Here is a 10,918-nt window from a genome sequence, read left to right as displayed (position 1 = left end):
ACAGAGGCACCAACCCCGAGGAAATAGTTGCCGATGTGGGCTCTTTATGCACCAAAATGTACCCCCACCCCCCGCACCCCTTGTCACGAAGAAGAGTTGCCGCCGGCCACAGACTCCCCCCGCCCCCGGGGGGCGTGACACCCACCGCAGGCGGCGCGGACTCTGCGTCTTGGATTAAGGGTCCCCCAGCAAGCTCTGCTTGCACACTGCTGTGCAATCTGTCTCCAACCTGCACCCCCAACCACTCGCCCTGAGCGGGGCCTGCAGTGTCTGAGGGACCTCCTGTGGGAACCACAACCAGGAGAGTGTGTCACCCGCCACGCACCACGGCCGGGGTAACCCGGTCTTCGGCAGCGGAGGCCCAAGTCCCGCAGCTGCCAGACGGACCAACGCATAGCTTTGCGGCACCACACGTGGGGCAGGGAGCCCTGGGGAAGTCCGCGCGCAACCCCGACCCCGGGGGCGGAACGCATCTCAGGTCCTCTCCGCTCTTTGAACCTCCCCTCCTCCCTGTCCTATCGCAAATAATACCCTCACCGCAGAGACCCGTGTGTCGTATTTCTGCTCGGCTCTGCGGCCAGTCAGGCCTGGGTACGCGCATCTAGAAAAGCGGGAGAGATTTCCCTGGGGCTTGGGTGGGGATGGCGTGAGCTGACTTGATGTAAGACGACACCCACGGCGCCAGGTCCATTCTAGGGACTTAGCAGGTCCCTCTCCCCAAGAGAGCCTACGTCCTTTGAATACCTTGCAGCAATTGAGGGGCGGGGAGTCGGAATGGAATACATTTGGAGAGAGGGGTGGGAAGGCAGCTTTTTTAGAGTTCCAGGTCGTCCTGGTCTCTGGACATGGCTGTAATTTGTATTTGGCCTCAGTTTCTTCATCTGTAAACTGGGAAGAAGGCCTACGTCCAGGCGACTGGGACTTTAGAAAGGCGGATGGCGGTGGTGCACGGGAGGTCAGTGCACCCGGGTTCCGGCTTCCCCAAGGTTCCCACGGCTGCGGGGCGCAAGCACACCTTCCAGGCGGCGCAGGAATCAACGAGACCGTGAGACCCAGCTCCGCCGCCCACGCGAGCGTGCGAAAGAGATCTGGGAGTCGCGCAAGGGCGGGGCCCGCGAGGGCCGGGAGACGCCCTTTCGGTGTGGGCCAACCAGCGCCCGTCTCTGAACGGCCAATGAGGACGCACCTTACAGCCAAGGCCGGGTCGGGAGCGAGGCTGCTGCGAGTGCGGCGCTGACAGAGACGCGCGCGCGCCAGCTCCTCGGAACCCGGGCCGCGGCCGCCATCACCGCCGCCCGCCCAGTCGCCCCTCAGCCGCTTCCTCTCGCCATGGAGGCGAGGCCGCCGCCGCCGCCGCGGAGCTCCGAGCCGCGGGCCGGGCGGCGGCCCTGAGGGCTTGTGGCGGGCCGAGACGCCGCCGCGGAGTCGAGGCGGAGTCGCCGTCCTCGTTCCCAGCGGTCCCGCCCAGCGCCGGACTCGGTGAGTGCTCGTGGCCGCCGCCGCCGCCGCCCCGGTGGGCTCCGTAAGGGGGGGGGGCGGCTCCCGAACGCGGGTGGCAGGGGTCGCCGGCCCGAGCCCTAGGCAGTCTTTTCCGGGCATAACCCATCAGGCGGCTCCAGTCGGACCCCGCGTCCTTGCGCTGTCCGTAGGGGGTGGGGGGATCCCCGGAAACGTGCCGGACAGGGCGCCGACCCCTCTCGACCGCCCGGGAACTTTGCGTGCGTCCTCCTGGGGTCAGGGCAGGGCACTGCCATAGTTCATTCTGCAAGAAGAAACTTGAAACAGTGAGAACAGAATTTGCTCAGGTCCATTTAATGGGAAGAAAGAGGGAAACTCCTGGCATGAGAAAATTTGTTCTTGCCGAGACCAACTTTTCTTTCCCTTAACCCCCGCTGGTCTCTGTCCCAGGCCCCTCTCTTTTCCGCCCACTCCCAACTGTCGAGGTTGCTTAAGAAGGGAAATAGGGGCTCACAGCTGCCCAGAATTCAAAATGAGCCAGTTGGGAATGCAGAGCCCCTTACTTTTCATTTTTGGTAAATAAAATAAAGAATATTGTTTTTTGGAAAATCGGTTACTAATTGTATTTCCCGAAGATACAAATAGTAATGGCAGAGTTGAAGGTTTTGTTTTGGTTTTTTGTTTGTTTGTTTGCGGTTTTTTTTCCCTTTCTTTTTTTTTTTTTTTTTTTTTTTTTTTTTTTTTTGAGATCAGTGATGATGTTTGTAAGACTAGAAAAGAGGAATGTTCAAAACCTCCCCAGGCGGGGTAAATGCCTTCAGAAACCTTTACCCAGGTTGGGAATTCCTGCTCTAGAACCAGTCACATCTCCCAGGAGATGTGTTCATTTGCCACCTGCTTGCTGTTAAAGCAGCCTAGAACCAGAAGATGGTGGGCGAGGAGAGAACTGCGGGTGGAAGATGGGCGAACATCTTCCTGCCTGGCCACTCCTTCAAGAAACAGATTTGATGGTGTCACTTGTTTACTTAAAAACTGCTCGCTCTCCTTTTCCCGTGGGATGAATGAAGCCCAGAATGCCTTATCAAGTCATACCAGGCCCTGGATGGTCTTGCCTCAATTTACTCTTAGCTCAATCCTTTCATTCTCCTTTCCCTCATCCCCAGCCATTCCGAGTTGTTTGCCTCTTCACATGTTTGGATGCCTTTGCGTGTATGATTCTCTTTCCTCCCCCACCCTTATCGGCCAAGATCTACCTCTCTTTAAAGAGATTCTGATCTGGGAAGATTCTTGAGGCCAGAAGCCGTGTCTTATTTACCTTTCCATCTCCTTGCTAAGAGGTTTCTTCCTCTCTGTTGTCTTTTAAGTCCTATCCCATCTCTTCCCTTGTATGTCTCTTCTCTGTTTACTTCAAGGTACCCACTTGCTGAGATAATCTTTTCTTGAGTGTTTCCTGAAGGCCTGCTTAGAGTCTTTGGCATATCTTGGACATTTAGTATCTCAGATTACCCATCTCCCGGTGTCCATCTCACCCAGTCCCCGAAAGTAGTCAGCAGGCAGGAGCTGACAGGTCTCCTGTTATGATGGTCTCCAGTCCACTTGCCTGTCTCTGAAAGCCTCTCTGAAAGCCTCAAAGCCCCATGATCTCTTTTCACCTCTCTGCCCACCCCAAGTGGCCTGGCTAATATATGCATTCTAAGGCATGTGGGATCCAGGAGGTGGTTCACTGGGTACCTTTTTTTTTTTTTTTTTCTTCTTCAAGATTTTATTTATTTGACAGATGGAGATCCAAGCAGGCAGAGAGGCAGGCAGAGAGAGAGGAGGAAGCAGGCTCCCCACTGAGCAGAGAACCGGATGTGGGGCTCAATCCCGGGACCCTGAGATCATGACCTGAGCCAAAGGCAGAGGCATTAACCCACTGAGCCACCTAGGTGCCCCATCACTGGGTACCTTTTAGCCACTTGTTTACCATCTGGATGAAATTCAGAACAAGAAAAGCCAATCATCTGATTTCTGTAAAGGTGTTCATGTGCCTTCTATTTGCCAGGCGAAGTGCTTGGGATACAAAATAAGAGCAAGGAATCTTTATCTTTGAGGAGCTCACAGTCTTATGCAGGACAGGTAGATACAAATACCTCATAAGTGCTGTGAGAATGTAATAATGATAATAACTATTGTCTTTTATTTGCCTTGTGAGAGACTATGTAATAAATTCATTCCATGAATTACCTCATTAATCCTTTCAGCCAACAAGTAGGGGCTTTTTCTTATTTGACAAAGGCTGAAACTGAGGCCATATAGGGGACACATAAGGGAATAGTCAGGATTTAAATCTTGGCAGTGTAGTTCCAGAACATGTCAGGCTGTATAGAGAGCATTCCTTTCCTGGGAGGGGGCCTTTGGGTCATAGAGTTTGGTGTGGTAGACAGGGTATGGGAAAAAAGGAGCAGCACATGAGGTCGTGGAGGTGGAAGGAGTCCATTGTCCTTGGGAAAAAGGGAGAGGTTTAAACAACTGGATTGGGTAGAGGAGAGAAGGGTGGGAGATGAGATTAGGATGAGCTTGCAGGACTGTATGTGCTGTTTTCGAGTTTGGGCAATGGAGAACCACTGGAGGATTTTAAAGACTGTCAGGGACCTTGGGCTGGCTAGGCTTTCAAAGGGTCATTTAGGGAAGTGTGGGGCCAGAAGCCAATGCCCCTGCAATTTGGAGACATTGCTCAGGTGCCACTTAGGTGTAATTGTAGTGTCTTAGACTCAGATGGAGGCCTAGAGAGAATCCCCAGTTTCAGGAAAAGATAAATACATGTGAGAAAACACTCCAGCAGAAAAGAGGGAAAAAAAGAAAGAAAACCACTCCAGCAGTATAAAAGGGAACATAGAGGAAAATAAATCTCCTTCCTATCCTGAGCTTTCCAGAGATGACTGGAGTTTCCAGTTTCTGTGGCATTACATAGACACTGTTTTTATAAACATGTGTCTACCTATCCATATTCCTCCCAGCCATGGTACATACCAGTCACACCTTTTTCCTTTTTAACGTATTTAGGAAATCATTCCATGTTAGTAGATATGAAGCTGTTCATTCTTTCTGTTGACATTTTTTACTTTTTTCATTGTGTGGTTGCACCATAATTTGTAACTAGTCTCAGGTTAAGCCACATTTAAGTTTCCAGGTTTTTCTATTATAGTGTTACAGTGGATCTTTTTGTACATAGTACTTTGTAAGGAGCTCATGTGTAAAGTTATCTGAACAATGTATTTCTAGAAGTGGAATTACTGGGTTAAAGGATGTATGTGCATTTAAAATTTTTAGACATATAGCCAAATCCCCACCCTTTCAGTGTGTTTGTACTAACTTAATCATTTTCCTCCCAGAAAGTCTGAATCGGACTCAGTGGATCTTCATAAGAGTGTACATCACAATTGCCTGGGATGCTTTTCCAGATACCATATGCCTACTTTTCCCTCACCTAATCTCCCATATGGTTTTAACATTTCTCTCAGTTTACAGAGAGACATTGAGGTTCAGAAGGATAAGTGACTTGTGTGACTTGTTAAAGTGGGTGGTGGTTGTTTTTTAAGCAGTTCTGATATTTGTATTTGCCCAGAGCCTTTCATTGGAGGCACTCAGTCGATTTGTAAACATTGTTGCATTATTTTTCTCCACCTTCATGTGGAAAAAGTGAGATGCAGGTGAAGTTCGAATTTGAGTTACAAGCAGGAAGTTGGCCAAATACAGACCTTGTCTTTATACTTTTCGTGCAGTAACTAATAAATGTTCCCAAATACCAGAGCTGAAGAAATGTCTTTTTTGTGAGTCTGAGTACAACAAAAATAGCACTGTATAACACTAACTTAATAAAACTCAGCAGCAAACCCGTAAATAACCCGACATTAAAATTTGTTTTATTTTTACTGATTTATTTTGTAAAAAGATTTATTTATTTATTTATTTAAGAGAAAGAATACAAGCACATGAGCCAGAGGGGCAGAGGGAGAGAGAATCTCAAGCAGACTCCATGTTGAGTGTGGACTCTGAACTAGGGTTCGATCTCATGACCCTGAAATCATGACCTGAGCCAAAACCAAGAGTCAGACGCTTAACCAATGGAGCCACCCATGTGCCCCAGAATTTGTTTTACTATATTCTCTATAGGGACACCAGACTGGCTCTGTCAGTAGAACATGAAGTTCTTGATCTTGGGGTCATGAGTTCAAGCCCCATGTTGGGTATAGAGTTTACTGAAAATAAAATATACATATGTCTATATGTATTCTTTATAGAAAAGAGAATTTACTAAATGTAAAACTATATTTGATTTTTAAAAAAAGTTTTAATTCCAGTTGACATGCAGTGTTATATTAGTTTCAGTTGTACAGTATAATGATTTAACACTTTCATACATCACTTGGTGCCCCTCACAGGTGCACCCCTTAATCCATATCACCTATTTAGCTTGTACCCCTGCCCGAACTATATTTATTTATTAATTTATTTTTAAGTAGGCTCTACATCCAGGATGGGGCTTGAACTCACAGACCTTGAGATTGAGAGTTATATGCTCTACTGACACAGCCAGCCAGGTGCTCCTATATTTACTTTAAATTCACATCCATTTGTGTCAGTATGCAGGCATAGCTTTTTTTAAATATCTGTAATCAGTACATATAAAATATGGTTGTTGTATTCTTAAATAGCATAAAATGTTTTGTATTTACTCATTTATGTATCTAATTTAAATCACAGAATAGTAATCTGTGCATTGATAACTAGTTTGTACAATATTTTAAATTTTTTTCCTTTATTTTATCCTTTTTACTATCCTACTTTTTTCTTAAGATTTATATATTTGAGAGTGAGCATGTTCTGGCATGAGCAGGGAGGGGGAAAGGGGCAGAGGGAAAGGGAGAGAGATAATCTTAAGCAGCCTCCATGCCCAGCATGTTAGTCTGACCCAGGGCTCAATCCCTGAACCCGTGAGGTCATGATCTGAGCTGAAACCAAGAGTCAGGTGCTTCTGACTGACCCACCCAGGTGCCCTCCTCACCCCAAATAAAATCTTTAAAAAAAAAAAAAAAAGGTACTGAGGTACCAGGGTTGGGGGATCGAGCCCTGTGTCAGGCTCCCATGCTGGGCATGAAGGCTGCTTAAGATTCTCTCCCACTGGGGGCGCCTGGGTGGCTCAGTGGGTTAAGCCGCTGCCTTCAGCTTGCCTTCAGGACCCTTGATCTCAGGGTCCTGGGGATCGAATCCTGCGTCAGGCTCTCTCCTCAACGGGGAGCCTGCTTCCTCCTCTCTCTCTCTCTGCCTGCCTCTCTGCCTACTTGTGATCTCTCTGTCAAATAAATAAATAAAATCTTAAAAAAAAAAAAAGATTCTCTCCCACTGTACACCCACCTCCCCCAACCCCCTGCCTTAAAAAAAAATAAATAATCTTAAGAAAAAAAAGATTTTTAAGTAATCTCTACACCCACTGTGGGGCTTGAACTCAGAACCCTGAGATCAAGCAAGGCTCTACTGACTGAGCTAGCTAGTTGTACCATAAATGGTACTTTTAAGCACCCTTGTTTAAATACTTCTTTTGGATTATTTTCTTGGACTTGCCCCTAAAATGGGTTCGCTGAGTCAGATTACAGTTTCAGTGCCAAATTGCTATCTGGAAAGGTTGAACTAAATTATAACACCATCAACAATTTATATGGCTCTGTTTCTTGACAGTTCAGTCAATACTGTTACAAACACAACCTAATATTTGATTTTATTAATTCACCCATAATATAATGGTACTTTGAATTAGGTTTAATTTGTAGTATCCAAGAATTATGTATCTAAAGGCAACTTGTTTTTGAAGAAAAACATGGTTAATAGATCAGAAATGTTGTGGAAATTTAGAATAAGATCATATTGATATGAAACACAAGATTAGATGCTCTTCACCTGAAAATAGTAGACATTGTGCCAGGAGTTGGGGGTATCCCAGAGTGACATGGATGTGATGTCTGTCCTTTACCCACTTGTGGGCTAATGTGAAAGAGGTTCAATATTAGACAATAATTCTGAAGGCCCTGAGCTGGGAAGGGGTTTGGTACCTTAGGTCATTGCTTCTCTAATTTGAATGTTCACATGAACCATCTGGAGACTTTGTTAAAATGCCAAGTCCAGATTCAGTATGTCTGGGCTGGGACCTGGGATTCTTCATTATTGACCAGTTCCCTGATGGATCACAGTTGGAATAACAAGGCCCAGTTGAGACCTTGGTGGGTAAGAGGGGTAGTTCTTCACACTGGCTGCACTTTAGATTCAGCTGGAGAACTTAAAAAATCAGGGATGCAAATACTCCACCTCCAGGTATTTTGATTTAATTTTTCTAGGGTGGGACCTAAGAATGTATAAATATTTTTAAGTTCCCACGTGTTTCTCATGCATCCAGGGTTGGAGAACCACTGGACTAGAGAGAGGCAGGAGCCAGAGTTGAGGGCCCTATATAACATGCAGGGATTTTGGACTTTATCCTAAAGGCAGAGCTAAGCCATTATAGGATGGTAAGGAGGAGAGTGAATTGATCTGTTCACTTGCAGTTGTGAGAAGTTTACTGTGCCTGCAATCTAGAGTGGTAGTTTTCAAAGTGAGGTAGATAAGATGACTCACTGGGATGCTGGGAGACATTTTAGAGCTTTTTATTATTTTATTTAAAAAATGGTAAAACATTAAATTTAGAGATTGTCACTGGCATCTTCTTGGGTCTGTAAGTCAGTGTTACTATGTTATCTATAGAATTTTGGGTGTCCTGAAGGAAGAGAAGGGAGTTCTGCAGTGAGCAAGCACAGCCATAATCATACTTTTCCTTTCCAGGTATTGCAACTTTGGTACAGCTTATATTACCTAGGGTTTTTTGTTTGTTTGTTTGTTTTGTTTTGTTAAACTAACCTTCACAAAATGGACAAGTGGCTTAAAACAATTTCTGCCAAGAAACCAGTGACTGAAGAACATCCTAATAATACAAGCAGAAACAATGGTAGAGCTGAGCCTTGTTCAACTCCAATTACAAACTGTTGCTGAGCTATTAAATCAGTTTGAATAATTCTGCTTTTATTACATTAGAAAGTATCAGGAAGCTTATTTGAAACATGCATTCACATCCTCTGTTGTTAATAGGTATCTTATTTTAAGAGTATGTAGAACCTTGTGATATAAAATAATAAAAAACAAGGCTATCATTAGTACCAGGACATTTGAGAACTTAGTGTATGGAGCGTAAAGTTAACATCTGTGTTTTTCTCTGTCCAGTGATGTTTAAAGTCATAGGCTATTCAGTCATATGCTGTACAGTACAAACCTAGTGATTAAAGTATGTATTTTGAGCTTTTTTGCTCTGATGAAAGACAGAAAGGCACATATCATTGACAGGTTCTTCCTGTTGTACCCGATCCCCTAAAAGGCTTGCTTTAAGAAAGACTACAAAACAATGTCAAGAAGGCAAAATGCATTCCTTTTTTTTTCAGCAAATACTCTTCTATGATGGATAGAAAATATTGCTGAAGAGTTGAACAATATTGGGACAAATTTTGCAGTGTGGGAGGTTTGCTATATACATAGTTATAAAAATATAGAAGCTCCTATCATGTCTTAGTATTTGCTAGATTTTCTTTTAATAACTAACCCCCCCCCCCCAATTATATCTTGTGTGAGCTACTGAAAGGAGGTGGTACTGGAGAAGACATATTCTTAGTACTAAATGACTGCCTTAATAACATTGCTATGTGGAATTATTGTCTAAAGATTTTATTTGTTTATTTGACAGAGAGAGAGATCACAAGTAGGCAGAGAGGCAGGCAGAGAGAAGAGGAAGCAGGCTCCCTGCTGAGCAGAAAGCCCAATGTGGGGCTCCATCCCAGGACCTTGAGTTCGTGACCTGAGCCGAAGGCAGAGGCTTAACCCACTGAGCCACCCAGGCGCCCCAGAATAATTGTCTAAATATAAACTACTGCCGTTGCTTTGACTGAATAAAAGGAGGAAATTCATTCACTGCCACTTAATGGATTATTGAGGCAGGTTATCATATGTTGGCTATCTTGTAATAAAGTTGACCTTATGCATTTTTAAAAAAGATTTTATTTATTTATTTGACAGAGAGAGACCACAAATAGGCAGAGAGAGAGGGGGAAGCAGGTTCCCCTCCCTGATCCCAGAACCCTGACTGAGATCATGACCTGAGCCAAAAGCAGAGGCTTAACCCACTGAGCCACCTAGGCGCCCATGCATTTTTCTTTTCCAAAAATTGGACTTTTTCTGTGTGTGCTACTTGGCAAATATTATTTGAAAAATTAATATCCTTAATCTGTCTCTTGAAGTAAAGTTGTTATTTTAACAGTGACTCAAAAGTAACCCCTTTTTTTCTTATAAAGAAATGTGGTATGCAGTAGCCTTTTCCTTGTAATTAAAAAAATAGCTTTATTGAAATATAATTGACACACCATAAATTCACCATTTTAGGGGCACCTGCGTGGCTCAATTGGTTAAATGTCTGACTCTTGGCTCAGGTCATGACCTCGGTCATGAGATTGAGCCCCCCCGCCCAACTAGTGTGAATGCGCTCACTTTGTCTCACTCAAATGAATAAATCTGTAATTCACCCCTTGAAAATGTACAGTTCAGTGGTTTATAGTATATTCTTGAAGTTGTGCAGTCATCACCACCATCTAAGTTTAGAACATTTTCATTATCCCAAGAAGAAATTCTGTACCCATTAGCTTCGTTCCCTATTCAGCCCTTCCCCTAGCCTTGGCAATCAGTTCTTTCTGTCTCTATGGATGTGCCTGTTCTGGACATGTCAGATAAATGGAATTCTTCAGTATGTGGCATTTACTTAGCATACTGGTTTTGGGGTTCATCCATATTTTGGCATGTATCAGTACTTCATTGCTTTTTGTAGCTTAATAATATTCCATTTTATGAATATACCAATTTTGTTATCCACTAATCAGTTAGTGAACATTTGGGTTGTTTCCACTTTTTGCCTATTATGATAGTGCCATCATGCACATGTACAAGTTTCCACGTGGACATGTTTTTGTGTCTCTTGGGTATATTCCTAGGAGTGGAATTGCTGGGTTAAATGATAGTAACTGTTTAATTTGTAGAGGAGCTGCCAAAACTGTTGTCTAAAGCAGCTGCACCATTTTACAGTTACCAGCAGCAAAGCACAAAGGTTGCAGTTTCTCCATATCATCAACAACACTCGTTAACTCTTTTTAGTAGGCTCTACACCCAACACGGGGCTGGAACTCACAACCCCAAGATCAAGAGTTGTGCACTCCACCATCTGAGCCAGCCAAGTGTCCCTTCTGTCTTTTTCATTATAACTGTTTTAGTGGGTATGAAGTGGTATCTCATTGTGGTTTTGATTTGCATTTCCCTGATGACTCATGATCTCTATTTTGTTATTTTATTGTTATTTGTT

At 44.5% G+C, this 10,918-nt stretch overlaps 1 protein-coding gene across 4 annotated transcripts in view; it reads left to right on the top strand.

Annotated features, from left to right (window-relative positions):
- The first annotated feature begins 1,173 nt into the window (after positions 1-1,173).
- PTPRA (protein tyrosine phosphatase receptor type A) overlaps positions 1,174-10,918 on the top strand; it is a 143,196-nt gene continuing 133,451 nt past the window's right edge. The window contains exon 1 of one of the 4 annotated variants that reach the window (XM_082744553.1): positions 1,174-1,479. The gene's annotated coding sequence lies outside the window, so the exon portion shown is untranslated. The remainder of the gene's footprint in view (positions 1,480-10,918) is intronic. The other 3 variants (XM_082744552.1, XM_082744555.1, XM_082744554.1) reach the window with 3 other exon arrangements.

Source organism: Mustela nivalis, assembly GCF_964662115.1.
Source record: "Mustela nivalis genome assembly, chromosome: 8".
NCBI classification, from domain to species: domain Eukaryota; kingdom Metazoa; phylum Chordata; class Mammalia; order Carnivora; family Mustelidae; genus Mustela; species Mustela nivalis.
Note: the sequence above shows the minus strand (reverse complement) of the source record. Positions and strands in the feature narration are given on the sequence as shown.